Genomic DNA, 22505 nt, shown 5'->3' on the forward strand with positions numbered 1-22505 from the left:
TGGAAGCAGGGAAGGATCAGAGATGACAGGATTAAACAGCCTTTTTACACAATGCAGAGGATTAACCCCTTAGATTCCACAGTGAGTATAATAAGCATGCTTTACTGCATATACAGACTGATTTTACTGTTGTGGGTTTAGTAACACTTGATGAATATACAGACTTAAAATTGGCTGGTTCAGCAGGAACCAGCTGACTTTCAGTCCATGTGTACTGCTGTCTGTTCAACCCAAGCCGCTCTAATGACCAGCTTCTGATGAACGGACATGCTGGAAAACCAACATTTGATCAGTGCTTGCAGCCAATGGTTGCAAGCGCTGATCTGTGTATTCTGATGGGCTGGGGGTGGGGGGTTGAGCGGAAGTCTCCGCTATTAGAATACAATAGCGTGGCAGGGATGATCCTTGCATCAAACATTATTGTGTTGATGTGAGGATCTGTCAGGTTTCTTTTTTCAACTCACTGGCAGAAGGAAAAAAACTGATTGTGTATATCTGGCAAAACAAGAGGAGGGTTGTGTCCTCCTGTGTGAGTCGTTCTGCACCCCCTCCATGTATCTCTGGCTCTGCTTGCCATCTGCAGGACCAGGACCGGCAGGTGCCGCCGGGTAGAGGGGAAGGAGCAGAGCAGACACATATCCGCTCTGCTCTCCTTCTTGTTGCTGACCCAGAAGCAACGTGTTTGATGTCACCTCCCGGTCCGCCTTTCGGTGTCTCCAGCTAGCATGGGCAGGAAATAATGGATTACAATTACATTCAGTGGAGCCCAGAGGAGACATGCAGGGCCTTTTAGACCCTGGATGTTTCATTAAAAAGAACCCGTCACCAAAAAATCATCAAAAAGGGGACTTTTTGTCCCTTATGTGACCAAAAGAAAAAAGTTAAGTAAAAAAAATAAAAGTTTTATTGTATTTTGTATTGTATTTACTCGGTGCAACCTCATTTTTTTAAATTAACTTTAGTATATTTTTTTACTAAAGGTTTCACTGAAACCTTTACAAGAACATTGTGTGGATCACTAGACAAAAATTGGAGCTACCACTATTTTATTCTCTAGGGTGTCTGCTTTCACAAATGATATAATGTTTTAGGGTTTATGCAATCTTCAGGCCTAAAATTATATTTTAAGCATGTGTGCAAAAAAATTTAAAAAATGGCTCTAGTAGGGAAAGGGTTAATGGGTAAATGTAACATAACAGTATTCAATATTTCCTATTTACCTGATTACCAAGAAAGAAAGACATATTTTATTTTTGAACATAACAAAGCACATGTTTCATTTTCTAAGCTATTATTTGTCATATTGACTATTATTTTTTAGCAATGAGAGCTGAAAACAGTGACAGGGCTGACAATTATTGTTATAGCAAATACTACATGAATTGAGCCTAAAAAAAATAAATAAAAAATAAATCTTTAAAAAATATAATAAGAAAATAATGAAATCTGTGAAAAAAAGGATACAGTACAAGGCTATGTGTTTAACCAGAAATCCAGCCTCTGTTTTGCAAACAGCTAATTTAGAAAATACTTGAGATTTATTTATCTACACATTGTAAGAGGGAATAGGATTCTTAATATAAGAGATTTTATATTTGTATGAAGCACAGTATAAAAGTCGTAAAAAATAAATGCAACCCTAGATGGAGATATAGTTTAGGTGCCTTCCATAAAAAATATCACTGAGCACTAGATTACACCCGAAAACCTCATATGCTCCTTGCTTTTTAAAAAGCCTTTGAGGATTGCATTATATAGAGTGGATCACTAGACAAAGGAACATGCATTAAAAAAAAAAAATATGTAAGTGTAGAAATGTTTTTTTTTTTAGCTTTCGGGAGAGTGGGGAATGTTTAAGATCATTGTGATTTTATTTTCTTCTAACGCTGTCCTATTTAGGGGGACATATACCTTCACTTTCTGTCCTGGTGCTATAACAGGAAATGGGAGAAAATCTCCCTAAAGTGAGAAAAATTAAAGTGAGATATACACGTATCAAGATTCGTTCAGCAGGAAGCGGACAAATGTTGATCCTCATGTGGCCCTATCCATTCAACAGAAGGCGATCATTAGACTGGCTTCTGTCAAACGGTCCTGCTGTATAACCTGCATTCAATCAGCCACTGCAGCTTTCATCAGTGTATTCTAGCCACTTGCCGACCGCCTAACTGGGAATGTACATCACGATCTTGACGTTAAATACCAGTATGGCAGCAGCTAGCTGCCATAACCCCAGTATTGTTTTCCTTAGATGGCTGGCCTTCAGATAAAAGTGGACCCAGTTGTCTATGGTTGTGTATGTACACAAAACAATCTGGCTCATACAAACACACAGATGCCTTGCCAGGCAGGCAGCGTGACATCACATTCCACCATAAATGACACACAACCACCGCTTACTCCTTCCTATGGATCTATATATATATATATATATATATATATATATATATATATATATATATATATATATATATATATATATAATGTTTGGGGGTTCTAAGTAATAAAAGTAAAAAATACTGATTTTTACTTGTCCTGGTCTTAAAGTGGCTAGACGGGGGGGGGGGGGGGGGGGGATGGGCAGCCAGAATACAATAGCATAGCGGCAGAGATCCCTGCATCTACATCGCTTGTGTGGATGTGGGAATCTGTGAGTTTTTTTTCATTCAGCCCGATGGCTGAACAGCAAAACTCACCATGTGTACCTAGCTTTAAACAGGTGTCTCCACTGGAAGATTTTACCTTACCTTTTGTTTTGGTGACAACCATAACAATTTTTAACTGGTCACCAGCACAAACAGAGAGGGTAAGTGTTCCCAGCAAGGACTCAGAAATAAAATCTTCACAGAGGTTCTAATCCGTCCCCGCTATGTCCAAAACAAAAAAAGGTTTTGGCAACATCTGCACTTTAATAACATCGCTGGTTTTAAGTGTACTAAAAATCAGATCAATGCTGTTTGCAAAGTTGTCTTTATGAATTTTTATCTTCAGTGATAGTAAAAGAACAATGTCAAAAAGTACCTTTTCTCCAGGAATCAGCAGGTCTTCACCCTTACTGGGCCAGTCACATGACCAGCCATACCAGAGCGCTGAATATGATGTTTCTGCAGATGTAACGTATCAGTGTTCAGATAATTCTGCTGATTGGCCAGTTCTGCTTTCACATCAGTCCCCCAAGTCCCTTCAGCAGAGATTACTTGGGTCATGGTGTAACTAGTGTGTTTAGTGGGACAGGGATGAGAAGGTTGTCTCCTCTGTGGAAGTGTACAGTGGTGTTCACATGAATAAAGCCTCATGAGATACTTTGTTCACATGGCTCTTTGTGCAGCAGCACTGGCGTCGTGGGGGGGGCTGAGGGAGGCTGGAGCCCCGAGTGGGCCCCAAAAAAGCCTCGGGCATTCACAATTCTATTATCAACTCCGAGCAGGGACCGATCTGACTCTGAGCGTGGCCGAGTGACATAGCAGGTCCCGCCTTATGGAGCCTGCAGCACCTATGATGGACGTCCCACTAGTCCAATGCCGGGACCGCGGGACGTGCGACATCCATCATAGGTGCTGCAGGCTCCAGGAGGGAATTCCAATGCGGCCGCATCAAGCATTACAGCTGAGCTGCAGGAGGAGGCCATCTGACATCTGACGTGTAATGGTCAGGTAGGTGAGTGTGTGTCAGGTAGTTCAGTGTAATGGTCAGGTAGGTCAGTGTGTGGGTCAGGTAGGTCAGTGTGTGGGTCAGGTAAGTGTGAATCAGTGCAGTGTGTCAGGTAGGTCAGTGTGGGTCAGGTAGGTCAGACTTTAGTGGTCAGCATTGATGGGCACTGGTAAGCCTTACAGGAACCAGCTCACCAAGTGAGCTTACCAACCCCCCTCCCCCCTCCGGTGCCAGGCTCAGACTACGGACTGAAGCCCCTGGTCTTTTTTCCACCTATCAACACCCCGTGCAGCAGCCTCATGTATTGGTTTTCCAGGTGAGGAGAGACCAGCATTGATATCAATGAGTCTGTACATGAGCGGGAGGATCTGGTGATTAGTCAGTCTATACAAGACCTGTTAACAGCACAAGTACAGCTCCTGACAAAGGCAATGTGCTGGTAGTCACTCGACGGGTCCTTTGTCATGTAGGAGGAATGGTACTTTATATAGGCTGTTTTTCTCCTTTTTATATAATGAGAATTTTTTTTTCTAATAATGTTTAATGCAAACAAATGATTTTTGTTACTGTAGACTATTATCTGTCTCCGTATTGGGCGAACACTGAACAAATAATATACCCGTATATTGTCATATTCTTTAGCCTAAAATGGTTGGTAGCACAGTAAAATCAACAGTAAAGTTACACACACACACACAAATATATATATATATATGTGTGTGTGTGTAATATATTACTAAAAGTATGGGGATGCCTGCCTTTACGCGCACATGAACTTTAATGGCATCCCAGTCTTAAGCCCCATGCACACAGGGCTGAATGTCAGGAGACAGCACCTAGTTAAAAAAAAAATAACTGTCCACATTCGACCCATATGTCGTTCTGTCTGACAGAAGCTGGCCAACTTCTATCAGACGTGCATGCTAGAAAACCAACACCCGGCGGGGAACACAGAACACAATAGCTCATCGGGGGAGATCGCTGAACTAACCTCGAATGGTTAGTACAACGGCTCTGACCAGAGCTGTCAAGTTTTTTTTCATGCAACCCGCTGGATTGGCCAACCCTTTGCAGCTATAATAGCTTCGACTCTTCTGGGAAGGCTGTCCACAAGGTTTAGGAGTGTGTCTATGGGAATGTCTGATCATTCTTCCAGAAGCACATTTGTGAGGTCAGGCACTGATGTGGACGAAAAGGCCTGGCTCACAGTCTCCACTCTAATTCATCCCAAAGGTGTTCTATGGGATTGAGGTGGGGACTCTGTGCAGGCCAGTCAAGTTCCTCTACTCCAAACTTGCTCATCCATGTCTTTATAGACCTTGCTTTGTGCACTGGTGCATAGTCATGTTGGAACAGGCAGGGGCCATCCCCAAACTGTTCCCACAAAGTTGGGAGCATGAAATTGTCCAAAATGTCTTGGTATTCTGACTCCTTAAGAGTTCCCTTCAATTAAACTAAGGGGCCAAGCCCAACCCCCGCAAAATAACCCCACACCATAATCCCCCTTCCACCAAATGATTTGGCCCAGTGCACAAAGCCAGGTCCATAAAGACATGGACGAGCATGTTTGGGGGGTGGAGGAACTTGACTGGCCTGCAAATTGATGAACCTTGCTTTGTGCACTGGTCCAAATAATTTGTTGTAGGGCGAATTACGGTGTGGGGCTGTTTTTCAGGGGTTGGGCTTGGCCCCTTAGTTCCAGTGAAGGGAACTCTTAAGACGTCAGCATACAAAGACATTTTGGACAATTTTATGCTCCCAACTTTGTGGGAACAGTTTGGGGATGGCCCCTTCCTGTTCCAACATGACTGCGCACCAGTGTACAGAGCAATTTCCATAAAAAACATTAATCAGTGAGTTTGGGATAGAGGAACTTGACTGGTCTGCACAGAGTCCTGACCTCAACCCGACAGAACACCTTTGAGATGAATTCGAGTGGAAACAATGAGCCAGGCCTTCTCGTCCACATCAGTGCCTAACTTCACAAATGCGCTTCTGGAAGAATGGTCAAACATTCCTAAAAAGACTCACTCCTAAACCTTGTGGACAGCCTTCCCAGAAGAGTTGAAGCTGTTATAGCTGCAAAGGGTGGGCCAACTCAATATTGAACCCTACAGACTAAGACTGGGATGCCATTAAAGTTCTTGTGCATGTAAAAGCAGGTGTCCCAATACTTTTGGTAAATATATATATATATATATATATATATATATATATATATATATATATAATATTATACAGTATAGTATATTTATAATGATATTTTGCAATATCTTGCAAAGCTGGAAAAGTAAACTGTTTAGTAGAACATTCCTCCACACTATAACACATTCAATCTAAATGAAGTCATGTATAATTATGCAAATGTTGTTGAAATATCTGACATAAATCAGCGTGTAATTTGTGATTAGTTTCACAATGGTTGTGGCACGTGGCATGACATCATACCAATGGAAGATAGTAGTAGAACGGTCCCATTCTCTTCCCTCCAAGTGGTACATTGTTTACATTAAGCAGAAGTGACAAGGGCAATGTGAGAGGAGGGGGGCGCGCACTGGGAGGTCAGGGTTTAACATAAAGAACAATGATGTTTTGCAACCTATAGAATAGAAAATCACATTTTCCCTTGAATTAGTTCTGCATATCCAAACAATACACATTTTCTAGCTGGTGGTACATTTCTGGAAGTCTTACTAGAAAAAAAAAAAAAGAATTATAATAAAATAAGAAAAATAATGGAAAAAAAATGTATTTTTTATTTTTTGCTGCTACTGTTTTTTTTTTGCATGCTGATTTGATGTGGCTCTACCTGCCAGGTGCATGTGTGTAAATTTTCATTTTAGCTGCTCTTCCCCAGCATGCCATAGTTTATAGGTCTGAACTAGCTCAGCTCCTTCAAAGCACAGAGACCTGTGGGAGCAGCACTTAGTTTACTGGGATGTCAGGAATTTTTCATATTAACTACTTTCTCACTGCATATATTAATATATACCTTAGATTGTAAGCTCCTAGGGCTCATGTGAATGTAAAATGTATATGCAAAGTGCTGTTTAAGGCTAGGTTAACACTGCTGCGATGTCCATGATCGGATGTGATTCGCACCGCACTGCAGTGCAAATCACATTCGATCTCTGTGCAATGCGATTTCAGCCATACAGATAGTATGGCTGAATTTGCATCGCATCCGGCCCAAACTCGTACAGGACCCTTTTTTTGGTCCGCAGCAGAATCGGATTGCATGGGTGTTCACAGCATGCGATCCGATTCCTGTCCGAGTTTGCAGATCGCACTGCGATATGCGAACTGATTTGGAGGTGTCATTAACTTTTAACTGACACTCCCAGCAGTTTGCATAGGGCAGTGTGAACTGCCGGCGGGAGACATGCGATGCGGGAACCCGCAGTGGATTCGCAGCGTTCCCGCATCGCAGCAGTGTGAACCTAGCCTAATAGTGATATATAAATACTTAAAATCAAAATTAAAATAAATACATTTTATCAGCTCTTTATTTAAAAAACAAACAACAACAAAAAAACATCCTGTGATTATAGCTTTCCACACTGCATGTCTATATAAAGCTTACCACACATATTACAAGCTAATTGTACAATCTCCTTATAATCACTACTACACTGCTGTGCTGCAGCTTGGCTGAATCTCTGGTACTCACAGTTTTCATGCAGGTTCTCATAGACTTTCTATTATGCCCTGCGTTTTTGGTGCGTTTTCTGAAAGTGCATCAAATGTCCTGCATGTTGCACCTTTGGTGTCCTTTCAGAAAATGCACCAAAAATGAAAGATATAATAGAAAGTCTATGAGAAACCACAGATAACCCGCATGAAAAACACAAGTACACTGTGCTGCACCCATGCTGTGACCAAACTGCAACGTGGCAGTGTGAAAGTGGCTCAGATCTACCATCCATATGGTGTGAGCCCCCGTTCACACCGGTGTGACTTGTCATGTGATTTGACAGTTCAAAATCGCACAAGTTGCACTCTGTTTGTGCCTATGAAATCGCTCAAATCGGTGCAACTCTGACCTGCACCGATTTGAAAAAGGATCCTGCTCTATTTTTGGTGATTTAATGTGCGATTGATACATCTGTGCATGAAATTGCACAGGTGTCGGTAAGCCGCGGCTTGAAGTAGCATGATTTCAAAATCGCATTCAGTGTGAATGGGGGCTAAGTGCTTGCCGTATTGGGTACACATTGATTATTATTATACAGGATTCATATAGTGCCAACAGTTTGCACAGCACTTTACAATATAAAGGGAGATGGCACAATTACAACACAGTTCAATGCATAAGGAGTAGGAGGGCCCTGCTCATGGAGCTTACAATCTAAAAGGATAGACAGCATAGGAGAGATGAGGTAGGTGCTCATATTACATATTTGGTAGATCTACAGGTGATTGTAGAAAGATTGCATGATCTGATTGTAACATGTATGGTGACCCTTAGGCTTATTTATTAAATACAGGCAACAATCATGTGCAATAACCCACCTTTAGTCCCAGTTCACACTGAATGCGGCTTTGAAATTTCACTACTTCAGTGCAATTTCATGTGTAGCTTGCTGACATCTATGTGACTTCATGCACTGATGTCTGTAAAATCACCAAAAATAGCACAGGAACCTTTTCAAAAACGGTGCAAGTCGAAATCGCACCGATTTGTACGGTTCCATAGGCACAAATAGGATGCGACTTGTCATGCAATTTCAAACTGTCAAATCACATGACAAGTTGCGCTGGTGTGAATGGGGGCTAAATCCTTTATCAGATCAATGAAGGATGATTAGCAGTTTTATGATCTCGGGGTCTGTCTTGGTAAATAAGCCCAGTAAGGCTCGGCTATTTCTATAAATTGTTTTTTTTTGGGCAAGTCCATAGAGATGGTGCCCGGTCCTCCCTACGCTGCACCTGTCACCAGCAGGCTCCATAAACTGTGCTCCTAGCAGACAATGTAGGAGGAGGGACCTGATGCTCATATGGATGACATAACTGAATGGAAGTAATTATTCACTGTTGTGTATGGTTGTGTATGTACACCAAACAATCCGGCTCATACAAACACACAGATGCCTTGCCAGGCAGGCAGCGTGACGTCACATTCCACCATAAATGACACGCAACCACCGCTTACTCCTTCCTATGGATCTACCGAACAAAGGTTCATAAAATGAAGTTATCGGTGACAGTCACAGTGACAACCACCGCTTTACCATCCGCTGGCTTCTTCATGCCACCAAATACCCACTTACCTGTGTGGCTGGGGATCCCCAAATGTCATGCAGTATTTTTAGTATATAATGAGTGCACCCCCCAATCCTGATCACGCCCCCCCCAGGATCAATCGATGAATTCCTCAGCTCCTTTTATGACTTTACGTCCCTTGGAGGAAAGTAATTTTTTTTTTGCACTATGTCTTTGTTTGAACCCCGCTCCCATCCATCCTGTAAAGTGTGCGAGGAGCTCGCCGTCACTCCCACTTCTCCCAGCCAGCGCTCTGCATGCATAGCGTTCCCATTCTCTGGAAGGTTTGCCATGTCAGAAATCAGGATGGGGGGCACAGGGGGGGGGATTTATTATTATTTTTTTTTACATTGATTATATTATATTATTTTCTCAGCATAGATGCAAAGCCTTTGTTACAGAAAACACCATGCCAGAGAGGAGGCTCTCCCTGGGGTGCTGTCACACAAAGCCCCACATGTTCACTTTATTGGGGGGGGGGGGTCAGAGCTTGGCATCCCCCCCCCCCCACATGCTGTGTGAGTTGGCAGTGCCAGGGGGTGTGAGGCACGTGTGATGCTGGGTGGTGAAGGGGGTGTGAGCCAATGTTTATCAGCTGCATGGATCGCTCTACACAGGGCAATGCCCAGCCGATCCCCTGCAATTGTTGCTCCAGGGAGGGGGGCACCGATCTGTGCCCTGTGTGTGCCCGATCCCCGGTCACGTCAACTAGTTTCCTTTGTTAGAGGGAAGCAGCGAGGGAAACAAGCCTGGATGCTGCAGCACATGGCTACCCCGATCACGCCCACCACTCCGCGCTCTGCACCCAGCGATCAGCACCCACCTTGTATGGACAGCGCACAGCTCCGGGACCATCGCCATCCTCCCGACACTGGGCACCCGCCGCTGCCCTCACTCCCTCCGCCGGGGACACCTTGCTGCCCAGGACGGAGCGCTTGCTGAGACGTCGAGGCTGCATGTTCTTCCCCGGGACTGTCCTGTCTCCTCCCCCTTCAGGTCCAAGGAGCTGTCAGTTCCAGCACCTCCCCCCCACCCCCCCACCATACTGGACCCACCGACAGGGAACTCCTTCCCACTACAAGAGGTGGGGGGGCACAGCACTTCCCTGGAAGGTGACAAAGAGTCACCAAGGGGGGGGGGGGTCACTGTCTCACCCCCCCCCCATCCCCATCCCCATCTGACATCAGTCACTTCACAATCACAAACACCAAAATATCACATACAGCACATCAACCAATCATTACATGGGATGGCTGCATTCCTTTTTATTTTTTTATAGGCTTTTTTCCTTTATTTTCACCTGGTGATCAGGCCAGTGACACACCCCCTGTATTAGGCTGGGGCAGACTATAGAGTAGTCTGTTTTTTTTTGTGTTCAATCACAGATCATAAGCTTAAAGGATAACTCAAGGTTCAGTTTTAACCACTTCAATACCGGGCATTGTCACCCCCTTCCTGCCCAGGTCAATTTTCAGTTTTCAGCACTATAATGCCCCGTACAGACGGTCGGACATTCCGACCACAAAATCCGTCAAATTTTTGCCGACGGATTTTGTCCTAAATTGGTGTTGCATACACACGGTCGGACAAAGTTGTCGGAAAATCTGATCGTTCGGAATGTGGTGACGTTCGTTGCATACAACGGGACTACGTTGAGGCTAGTAGCCAATAGCTTTGGTCTCGTAATTTGATCTGAGCATGCGTGGCACTTTGTCTGATTGGCATTCTCTACAAACAGTGGTGTAGTGGGTAGCACTCTCACCTAGCAGTAAAAAGGGTTGCTGGTTCAAATCGCAACCATGACACTACCTGCCTGGAGTTTGCATGTTCTCCCTGTGCCTGCGTAGGTTTCCTCCAGGTACTCTGGTTTCCTCCCACACTCCAAAGACATGCAGGTAGGTTAATTGGCTTCTGAACAAAATTGGCCCTAATATATGAATGGGGACCTTGGATTGTGGGCTCCTTGAGGGTAGAGACTAGGGCTCAAGTCCTGCGGGAACGCATGGGAACGGAGTTCCTGTACTTTTTCCACAACAGGAACTCAGTTCCCATTAGCAGCTGTGTCCTACAAGACTTTGAAGTATGCAAGCTGTGTGGCAGGTGCTACACCAGCAGCTGCCGACACAGCTCGCAATGGTACCATTCAGGCATTGCCAGTAGGGGGCCCCATGACAGCTTCCGCTTCGATCTACCTGTCAATCACAGCTAGCTGACGGGTAGATCAGCTATTCTGCTCACAGGACATGCAGGGAGAGAGGTGAGCTGAGGGAGGAACATCAGTTTGGGGTGGTAAGCTGAGCACAATACCTGGCAAAGTTTAATGCCAGGAGGGAAGTTTATGTGGAAATATGTGAAGGGTTGGAATAGCAGCGAGTGTGTGTTGGAGCCCTGCAGAGTTTGCAGCCCCCCAAGCTAACATACATCTCCTAAGCAGGAACACATCACTATCTCCCCAATCATTCTGTCCAGATAAGGTGCAGTTAATTTATGACCTTTCCGTTTAACCCTGTGTTATCCAAACTCTGTTCAATGAAAAGTGTAAACTCGCTACATAAACACTCTATATACAAAATAAAATTCCCCAATAAACATCAGAACATGATGTTCACATTTGCATGGAAGCACAATTGAATGAATGCTGATTATTCAGAGAATTACCGTATTTATGTTTATTGAGGATTGCTTTTTTTTTAATGTACTAACAAGTTAAGCTTCATACACACAATACGAAAATTGGATGAAAAATACCACTTTTGAAGCGTTTGTGCATATGAGCGTATCATTTTTTAGTTTTTTTGGTGGGGGAGTGGATCTTGGGTGGGAGTTCCTACACTTTTTCCACAGGACTTGACCCCTGGTAGAGACCAATGTGAGTGTGCAATGTTCAGGGATAGGGACAATTGTAGACACTCAGGATGGACTGGTGTCTTTATTTAACCTTACTAACTATGTAACAAACAATCGGAAAAAGTCTGATCAGATTTTTTTGTCGGAAAATTTGAGATCCTGTTCTCAAATTTTTTCAGACAGAAAAAGTCCGATAGAGCCCACACACGTTCGGATTTTGCGACAATATAATCCGATCGGACCTTTTCCGTTGGAATTTCCGACCTCGTGTACAGGGCATTACACTTTGAATGACAATTGGGCAGTCATGGAACACTGTACCCAAATTACATTTTTATCATTCCCCCCCCCCCCCCCCACAAATTGAGCTTTCTTTTGGTGATATATGATCACCGCTGTGGTTTTTATTTCTTGCGCTATAAACAAAGGAATAGTGACAAGTTTAGGCCGATATGTATTCTTCTACATATTTTTGGTTAAAAAAAAATCGCAGTAAGAGTATATTGTTTGCGTAAAAGTTATAGCATCTTCAAAATAGGGGATAGTTTAATGGCATTTTTTTTTTTACTAGGCATGGCGGCGATCTACGATTTTTATCATGACTGTGACATTGCGGCGGACATATCAGACAGTTTTGATACTATTTTGGGACTGTTCACATTTATACACTGATCAGTGCTATAAAAATGCACTGATTACTGTATAAATGTCACTAGCAGGGAAGGGGTTAACGCTAAGGTGCGATCAAGGGGGTAAATGTGTTACCTAGGGCAGGGGTTGACAAATTTGCTTTGAATTTAGGAGCCAGTTAAAAAAGTTAGGAGCCAGTTTTTTTTTTTTCAGCTCCCGGGGTAAGGCCACTCATTTTCACCCCCTATCCCTAACTCACAATGGAGCACCCAGTCAATAACTCCATTGAAACGCTGTTACATCAGGCGTATGGGCTGACCAGAAAGAGTAAGGCTGGCAACAGATGGAACTGGCTGGCACTGGCAGGTGGTACTGGTTTCCACTGGAAGGCACGTGGAACTGCCAGATGGCACCGACAAGTGACACTAGTTGGCATTGGCAGGTGACACTGGTTTGGAACTGGCAGGTGACACTGGTTTGGAACTGGCAAGTGGCACTATTGGCACTGGCAGGTGGCCCTGGTTGGTGATGGCAGGTGGCCCTGGTTGGTGATGGCAGGTGGCCCTGGTTGGCGATGGCACTAGTTGTCACTGGCAGATGGCACTGATTGGCGGTGGCACTGGTTGGTGTTGGCAGGTGGCACTGATTGGCGGTGGCACTGGTTGGCGGTGGCAGGTGGCACTGGTTGGTGGTGGCATTGGTAGGTGGTGGCAGGTGGCACTGGTAGGTGGCACTGGTTGGCGTGGCACTGATTGGCGGTGACAGGTGGCACTGACTGGCGGTGACAGGTGGCACTGGTAGGTGGCACTGATTGGCACTGGGTGGTGGCAGGTGGCACTGGGTGGTGGTTGCAGGTGGTATTGATTGGCGGTGGCACTGGTTGGCACTAGCAGGTGGCACTGATTTGTGGTGGCAGGTGGCACTGATTGGCGGTGGCAGATGGCACTGGTTGCCGCTGGCAGGTGGCACTGATTGGTGGTGGCACTGGCAGGTGCCACTGGTTGGCGGTGGCAGGTGGCACTGATTGGTGGTGGCAGGTGGCACTGGGTGGTGGCAGGTGGCACTGGGTGGTGGTTGCAGGTGGTATTGATTGGCGGTGACACTGGTTGGCACTAGCAGGTGGCACTGATTGGTGGTGACACTGGCAGGTGCCACTGGTTGGCACTGGCACTGATTGGCGGTGGCAGGTGGCACTGATTTGTGGTGGCAGGTGGCACTGGTTGGTGGTGGCAGGTGGTATTGATTGGCGGTGGCACTGGTTGGCGCTGGCAGATGGCACTGGTTGGTGCTGGCACTGGTTGGCGCTGGCACTGGTTGGCGCTGGCAGGTGGCACTGGTTGGTTGCAGGTGGTATTGATTGGAGGTGGCACTGATTGGTGGCAGGTGGCACTGATTGGCATTGGCAGGTTTCACACGGAGCACTCTGTTACTGAAATGTAACAGAGGAGCTGGCGGGACCCTGCCGGGGTGTGAAACTGACAAGTAACAGAGAGGTGGATATGTCAGATTTCAGCCTGATGTCGGGGTGGGCGGGACCCGGCTGGGGTGGGCGGGACTCAGCAGCTATCAAACACCAGCCAACGATTGGGCTGCTTAAGAAAAGGGGCGGGCCACATACACGTAGCGGCCCGCCCAGATCCCATTGGCTGGTGTTTGATAGCTTGCTGGGTCCCGCCCCCACCCCGGCCGGGTCCCGCCCGCCCCGGCCGGGTCCCGCCCACCCCGACATCAGGCTGACAGATCCTCCTCTCTCCATTGCGTGTCAGTTTCACACACAGCGCGGTGCTGCAGAGTGTGAAGGAGGGAGGAGGACGGCAGTCAGTATTAATGCTGCTGCATGTCTGGGGCATCGATAGTGAGTCAGCTGGTGGCAGCTTAGGCGCCAGGTCGCGATTTCTGGTCGCATTGGCGACCTGGCGCCTGGGGTTTGTCGAGCCCTGACCTAGGGAGTGATTCTAACTGTAGGGGGAGAGGACTCACAAGGGGAGGAGACCAATGGGTGTTCCTTTGTACTGGGAACACACCATCTGTCTCCTCTCCCCTGAAAGGACGTGGATCTATGTATTTACACACACAGATCAACGGTCCTGCTCTGTTATCAGGGAATCGCAGGTGCCCGGCAGACATCGCGGCCGAGTGACACAGCGGCACGCGCCACCTAGGTGACTGGGAAGCTGAGGACGTCATATGACGCCCACCCAGGATGGGAGATCCCTCCTGCGGACCTCATTTGATGATGGCTGGGATGGAAAGTGGTTAAGATACAAACAAACATGTCATACTTACCTCCTCTGTTTGATTTTGCACAGCGTGGCCCCGATCCTCCTCTTCTGGGGTCCCTTAGTGGCGCTCCTGGCTCCTCCTCAAGTGCTCCGTTTGAGAACTGCTCTCCCTTGGGGCACTCGTGCAGGTTCGCTTCTGTGACCTCCTGCTGCATCCATTGACATAGACAGCCGGACTCGGCTCCGCCCCCAGCTCCCACGTCATTTGATTTGATTGACAGCAGCGGGAGCCAATGGCTGCACTGCTATCAATCTATCCAATCTGGACCCGAGACACTGACTGGGGCGGGTGTGTTTGTCCCCAGCGCAGGAACGATCAAGGGGGACTCTGGGGGGATGGTGGCTTACAAGAGGTTTTTCACCTGAGGTGAAGAACCGAGAGGGTTTACAACCCCTTTAATAATAGCATGCAATGCCCAGCTGCAGTTTCCAAAGCAAGCAAAATCCTTTCTTGTATTAAGAGAGGTATTGGCTCCAGAGAGAGAGAGAGAGATATCATTTCACCCCTGTATAAATCAGTGGCACCCACTAATATGGGGCGCAGGGGCACCGCCCCTCTAATCCATGCGCCCAGCCCCTAATCCATATGCAGGGCACAGGTGCTCTGCCCCCTAATCCATGCGATCAGCCCCCTAATCTACACGCAGGGCACAGGGGCGCCGCCCCCCAATCCAGTGCACCAGGACCCTAATCTACATACAGGGTACAGGGACGCCGCCCCCCTAATCCATGCACTCGCTCCCTAATCTACACGCAGGGCACAGGGGCACCACCCCCCAATCCAGTATAGCCGGCCCCTAATCTACATGCAGGGCGCAGGGGCGCCACCTCCCTAATCCATGCATCCTGCCCCTAATCTACATGCAGGGTGCAAGATTTCCCTGTATTTGGCTCCATCCATCTTCCCATCAACTCTAACCAGCTCCCCTGTCCCTGCTGAAGAAAAGCATCCCCACAACATGATGCTGCCCCCACTATGTTTCACGGTAGGGATGGTGTGTTCAGAGTGATGGTGATGTGTAGTGTTAGTTTTCCGCCACACATAGCATTTTGCTTTTAGGCCAAAGTTAAATTTTGGATACATCTGACCTGAGCACCTTCTTCCACATGTTTGCTGTGTCCCCCACATGGCTTCTCGCAAACCACAATTGGGACTTCTTATGACTTTCTTCCAACAATGGCTTTCTTCTTGCCACTCTTCCATAAAGGCCAGATTTGTGGAGTGCACAATGAATAGTTGTCCTGTGGACAGATTCTCTCACCTGAGCTGTGGATCTCTGCAGCTCCTCACCATGGACCTCTTGGCTGCTTCTCTGATTAATGCTCTCCTTGCTCGGCCTGTCAGTTTAGGTGGACGGCCATGTCTTGGTAGGTTTGCAGTTGTGTGTGCCATACTCTTTCTATTTTCGGATGATGGAGTGAACAGTGCTCCGCGAGATGTTCAAAGCTTGGGATATCATTTTATAACCTAACCCTGCTTTAAACTTCTCCACAGCTTTATCCCTGACCTGCCTGTCTGTGTTCCTTGGCCTTCTTAAAGCTGTTTGTTCACTAAGGTTCTCTAACAAACCTCTGAGGGCTTCACAGAGCTGCTGTATTTATACTGAGATTACATTACACACAGGTGAAGGTGGACTCTAGTTACTAAGAAGGTGACTTCTGAAGACAATTGGTTCCACTTGATTTTAGTTAGGAGTATCACAGTAAAGGGGGCTGAATACAAATGTACACCACACTTTTCACATATTTATTTGTAAAACATTTATCATTTCCCTTCCACTTCAGAATTATGTACCACCTTGTGTTGGGCTATCACATAAAATTCCATTAAAACACATTTACATTTTCGGTTATAAAATCACAAAATGTGGAAAATTTCAAGGGGTATGAATACTTTTTCAAGGCACTGTATAACTGTAAACAAACATTTTAAAATGTATTAAAACATGGACACAATCTGGTTATAGGCTGACCCACCTGCTCTTATGACACTTTATCCGGTCATTTTAATACTTAGCACGAATTATCCTACAATATCCTCTCCCCACAGTGGGGTATAGATAGGCAAGTTTATGTTTGTGTTAATTTGCCCTGTTGCGGTCGGTTGCCGCATCAGAGGCAGGGTATATGTTTTGTAATGTGCTTTGTTGTGGCCTGTTGCCGCATTTGGAAGTTTACCCCTGTGTGGGAAATGTTTGGCCCCTGCGTGGGCGATTTTGTATGACACTGAAAATTCTATAAAAAAAGATTAAAAAAAAAAAAAACATGGACACAATCAGTTTGGCAGAGATTGGCGTCAGCTGGGCAGTGTCAGTAGTTTTTAATTCTTTTTACAATAATTTTTATTTACAATTCTTTTAGGGGCCCTCTCTCACTATTGCGACAGAGAAAGAGGCTAAGGACAGAGATTCCTTGGTCCCTTTCTCTGCAGCATCAGCTGCACTGCACAGTAAATGAATGGGAACTGTTCTGTATAGAGCGGCTACCTGTTTATTCACAAACTGAACCTAGGCTAGGCTTCAGTTATGAATGAACACAATGGGGTTTATTTACTAAATGCAAATCCACTTTGCACTACAAGTGCACTTGGAAGTGTAGTCGTAGATCCGAGGGGAACATTCCAGGAAAATAAAAAACAGCATTTTAGCTTGCACATGTTTGCATGATAAAATCAGAAGAGCTTCCCCTCATTTCAGATCTACCCCTCAGATCTAAAGCGACTTCACTTCCAAGTGCACTTGTCATGCAAAGTGGATTTGCCTTTAGTAAATCAACCCCAATGAGTGATCTGTACCAATCACTCACTGTGCTCATTCAGAAATTGCCTGTGAATGACCCAGGCCCAGGCAGCAGGAGGAATCTATGCAGAACGGAGGTGATTGGCGTGTACCCAGGCATGCTTAGCACACCCCATGCACACGCCTATGGAGATGTGTCCATTTATGCCCACCTGCATCCAATCTGATCTAGTGCAGTGGTCTCCAAAATTTGCCCCTGGGGCTAGATGCGGGCCTTTGCTTGCTTTTATCCAGTCCTTGGGGCATTATTTCCTCTACCATCAGCAACAGTGTGTATAGTTCCTGCCACTGACACCAACAATGAGGAACTATTCTTCCCACTGACACCAATGATGAGGCACTTTATCTCCCACTGATGCAAACAATGGGATATTATTACTCCCCCTAATACCAATGATGGGGCATTGTTAACTCCCATTGACACCACAACATTTTCTTCTCCCATTGTCCGTAGTCCACCCCCCTAGAGCTTGAAGGGCAGTAAACTGGCCCTTTGTTCATAAAGATTGTAGACTCCTGGTCTAGCAGATTGGATCGGGTGACAGTTGGATGGAAATGGGGGTCCATTTCCATCTGATCACCACGTAGAGAACAGCAGGCTGTGTCTGCTCTGTATAAGCAAAGCAGACATGGACCTGTCATCTGCCTGCTCAACGGGGATCAGTGGACAAGTCCCCTGCTGATCAGGTGGATCTGGTTGACTGGGTCCGCCTTGTGTGAAAGGGGCCTAAAAGCAGAAATAAACCCAAAGATGAAAATATTATATTATATGTTGCAGCCTACGGATCCTGAAAGCTAAAGTTTAGGTATGGTAATTACATAGTTACATTGGTCCAGGTGGATCATTGTAAGTAGAAATGTGCCATACCTCTGGGATTCCTGTAGAAGCTGGACATCACTGTACTATTCATGACTAATACAGTAATTACTAGCTGCCAAGTCCTGTGTCAAGTTTACCAATCAGTTTACCAATCCTTTCATGTGGTGGCTGCATTCGTTTTCTTTTTTTAGTGCTTGTTCACAACAGTACGTGCTTCTTGGCATGTTGCACATTAGAACAGCCTACTAGACTTAATGGGCTGCCCTATGCATGTGAAACGTGCTAAAAAGGTACCAGCATCATTTTTAAGATCACATCGAACCATGTGTACTGGCAGGTGCAAACTCACGTTTGCTAGATGTTTGGGGTGCCATTCAGATTTATTGGCACCCAGGTGCATCTACAAAAGGCTGAGTACCTGAGTATCTGTCACCAGTCCAGCATAGTACCCGAGTGCCTGTCACCAGCCCATCAGAGTACCCGAGTACCTGTCACCAGCCCATCAGAGTAACCAAATACCTGTCACCAGCCCATCAGAGTAACCAAGTACCTGTCACCAGCCCATCAGAGTACCTATCACAGTACAATATACCTTAGGGTGTTTGCATTCCAAAATTTGGTAATTTTTTGGGTAATTCCACTGTCCTTGTGCTCCAGTACCTTCAAAAGTGTGATAGGTAGGAATGAAATTAGATGTGTAATTTATGCTCCTAGAATACCTGAAGGTACTACTTAAATGTTGGACCTCTCTATGTGGCCAGACTGTGTGAAAGTCTCACACATGTGGTATCGCCATACTCAGGAGGAGTAGCAGAATGTATTTTGGGGTGTAATTTTTGCTATGTACATGCTATGTGCTGAAAATATCATATAAATTGACAACTTGTGTTAAAAAAAATAGGTTTTCATTTTCTTTCCATGTTTTCCAAAGACTTGTGGAAAAAAATGAACCAATCAAAAGACTCATTGTGCATCATAGAATATACATGGGGGTGTTTGGTTTCCAAAATGGGGTCATTTTGTGGATAATTAATTTGTCCTGGTGCTCCAGGGACTTCAAAAATGTAATAGGTCATTAGGAAATGTTATGTGTCATTTATGCTCCTAGCAGTGGCGGCCCCTGTGGCCCGTGCACTGTGGCGGGAGGGGCGGTAATTTTGAAGCACCTGAGGCTCTAATAAGCTTCAAAAGAGGGTGGGATTGGGGTGCAGAGAGTGCGCCCTGATCCCACCCAATTGTGTGACGATAGCAAATACATTTTCGCTATTTTCACACTAACCTTCCTCCCCGCCAATCAGGAGGCAGGGTGTCAGACCTGTTTCCTGATTGGCCAAAGTGCCAGGCCACCCTATTGGATGCCTGGTGCTTAGGAAGAGGAGGGGAGGACTCGGAGATACACACTGGAACGGAGGTCGCGGTGAGTGCCACAATGTCAGAGCCGCATGCACGAGGGGGGGGGTTGGGGGTGCTGCCAGAGCCACGAGCCCCGCGAGTGGGGGGGGGTCAGTTGGCATAGTAGCTGCATATGATGGGCACAAGTGGCTGCATTTGATGGGCACGAGTGGCTGCATATGATGGGCACAATTGGCTGCATTTGATGGGCACAAGTAGCTGCATATGATGGGCACAGTGGCTGCATTTGATGGGCACAATGGCTGTATTTGATGGGCACAGTGAGGCTGAAATTAATGGGGGGGTCAGTATTTTTTAGTTTGTTTGCACCCCCCCAAAAAGTTTGAGCACCAACCGCCACTGGCTCCTAGAATGCCTGACGGTGCTCCCTGCATGCTGTATGTGGCCAGGCTGTGTAAAACGTGGTATCATACAGTACTTCATTATTGGTCCCTTCTCTGTTTCCCACATGATTATGATCGAGCAACTTTGAACACTTATGGAAGTCAGCACAGTCAGAGGCTCCAGAGAAAACGTTTTGTCTCCCAACTGATCCTATTGTATCCAAGCTTTTCTGACCTCAGACTGCAAAGCCGTTGGCCCTTGCCATTTAGTGAGTGGGGTCACAACAGGGGAGTGTGGTACACGGCACCATTCTAATTGTGGAGCACCAGCAACAATATTGGAGCACTTATGCATTTTTGAGCACGTATATTTATTTATAGAGTCATTCATGTAAATTATGTATATTATGGTTTATTAATTGTATTGATTCACCCATTCACAAGTGCTGTTTATATATTTTTTTTCAAAAGACTCATAATGCCTCAAAGAATATACGTTGGGGTGTTTGCTTTCCAAAATGGGGTCATTTTGTGGGTAATTCCACTGTCCAGGGCCTTCAAAAGTGTAATAGGTGTAATTTATGCTCCTAGAATGCCTGACGGTGCTCCATGCATGTTGGACCTCTCTATGTGGCCAGGCTGGGAAAAAGTCTCACACATGTGGTACCGCCATACTTGGGACATGTAGCAGAATGTATTTTGGGGTGTCATTTTTGCTATGTACATGCTATGTGTTAGAAATCTTATGAATTGACCACTTTGTGTAAAAAAAAATTAAGTTTGCATTTTTTTCCACGTTTTTCGAAGACTTGTGGAAAAAATTAACTGTTCAAAAGACTCATTATGCCTCATAGAATATGCGTTGGGGTGTTATTTTTCCAAAATGGGGTCAGACTGGTGAGACTCCCTGCATGTTGGACCTCTGTATGTGGCTAGGCTGTGAAAAACACATAAATGTGGTATCGCCATAATCGGGAGGAGTAGCAGAATGTATTTTGGGATGTAACTGGAACTGGATGTAACTGTATGCTGTGTGTGAGAATTAACTTGTTATTATGACAATTGAACTTTTTCTGACCGAAAAATAGAGAACCTGCTCTCAATCTTTTGCTGCCTGGAATTCTGCCAGGAAAAGTCCGATGGAGCATACACACAGTTGAAATTTCTGACCAAAAGCTCACATCCGACTTTTGCTGGCAGAATTTCTGATTGTGTGTATGGGGCATAACAGGATTTCTTCTCAGATTACCTTGTATTTGGCTCCATCCATCTTCCCATCAACTCTGACCAGCTTCCTTGTTCCTCCGAAAAGAAAAGCATCCCCATAACATGATACTGCCACCACCATGTTTCACAGTAAGGATGGTGTGTTCAGGTTAATGTGCAGTGTTAGTTTTCCGCCACACATAGCATTTTCTTTCAACAATGGCTTCCTTCTTGCTACTTTTCCATAAAGGCCAGATTTGTGGAATGGACGACTAACAGTTGTCCTGTGGAAAGCTTCTCCCACCTGAGCTGTGGATCTCTGCAGAGTTACCATGGGCCTCTTGGCTGCTTCTCTGATTAATGCTCTCATTGTCCGGCCTGTCAGTTTAGCTGGACAGCCATGTCTTGGTAGGTTTGCAGTTGTGCCACACTCTTTCCATTTATGGATGATGGATTGAACAGTGCTCCATGAGATGTTCAAAGCGTGGGATATTTTTTTTTATAACCTAACCCTGCTTTAACCTTGTCCATAACTTTAGAACTGACCTGTCTGGTGTGTTCCTTGGCCTAACAAAGGTTCTCTAACAAACCTCTGAGGGCTTCACAGAACAGCTGTATTTATACTGAGATTACATTACACACAGGTGGACTCTATTTACTTATTAGATGACTTCTGTAGGCAATTGGTTCCACTAGATTTTAGTTAGGGATATCTGAGTAAAGGGGGCTGAATACAAATGTACGCCACAGTTTTCAGATATTTATTTGTAAAAAAATTTTAAAAACCTTTTATTTTTCTTCCACTTCACAATTATGTGCCATGTTGTGTTGGTCTATCACTTAAGATCCCAATAAAATACATTTACATTTTTGCTTGTAACATGACAAAATGTGGAAAATTTCAAGGGGTATGCATACTTTTTCAAACGGGGCCTAAAGGTTTTACAGAAATTAATAAAAGCTGAGAAATGTAAGCACCTCTGTCAATGTTAGATGGTTTGTCCCAACACTCTAACTGTCATTTTTGGTGTACAGCTACTCTGTTAAATTTTGCAGCTTACCAGTTCTTAGATATGATGGCTGCATTAAGTCCCATACACACTATTAGATTTTCTGCAGGTTTTTGTCTTCAGATTTACCAAAACCATATAATATGAAGTCAAACCTTAAGAGTTTTAATTTGTATACAATCAGGCAGGCCCTTGCACCACATGATTTTGGTAAATCTGAAGACAAAAATTTGCAGAAAATCTAATAGTGTGTATGGGGCCTT

The 22505-nt window shown here is 45.3% G+C and overlaps 1 protein-coding gene across 1 annotated transcript in view; it reads right to left on the reverse strand.

The window, feature by feature from the left end:
* Window positions 1-9870, reverse strand: part of ZNF704 (zinc finger protein 704) — a 159540-nt gene extending 149670 nt beyond the window's left edge. The window contains exon 1 of the mRNA XM_077492928.1: window positions 9737-9870. The gene's annotated coding sequence lies outside the window, so the exon portion shown is untranslated. The remainder of the gene's footprint in view (window positions 1-9736) is intronic.
* Window positions 9871-22505: the final 12635 nt, after the last annotated feature.

Source organism: Lithobates pipiens, unplaced genomic scaffold (assembly GCF_037356315.1).
Source record: "Lithobates pipiens isolate NorthernLeopardFrog02 unplaced genomic scaffold, aLitPip1_a1.2 Scaffold_19, whole genome shotgun sequence".
NCBI classification, from domain to species: domain Eukaryota; kingdom Metazoa; phylum Chordata; class Amphibia; order Anura; family Ranidae; genus Lithobates; species Lithobates pipiens.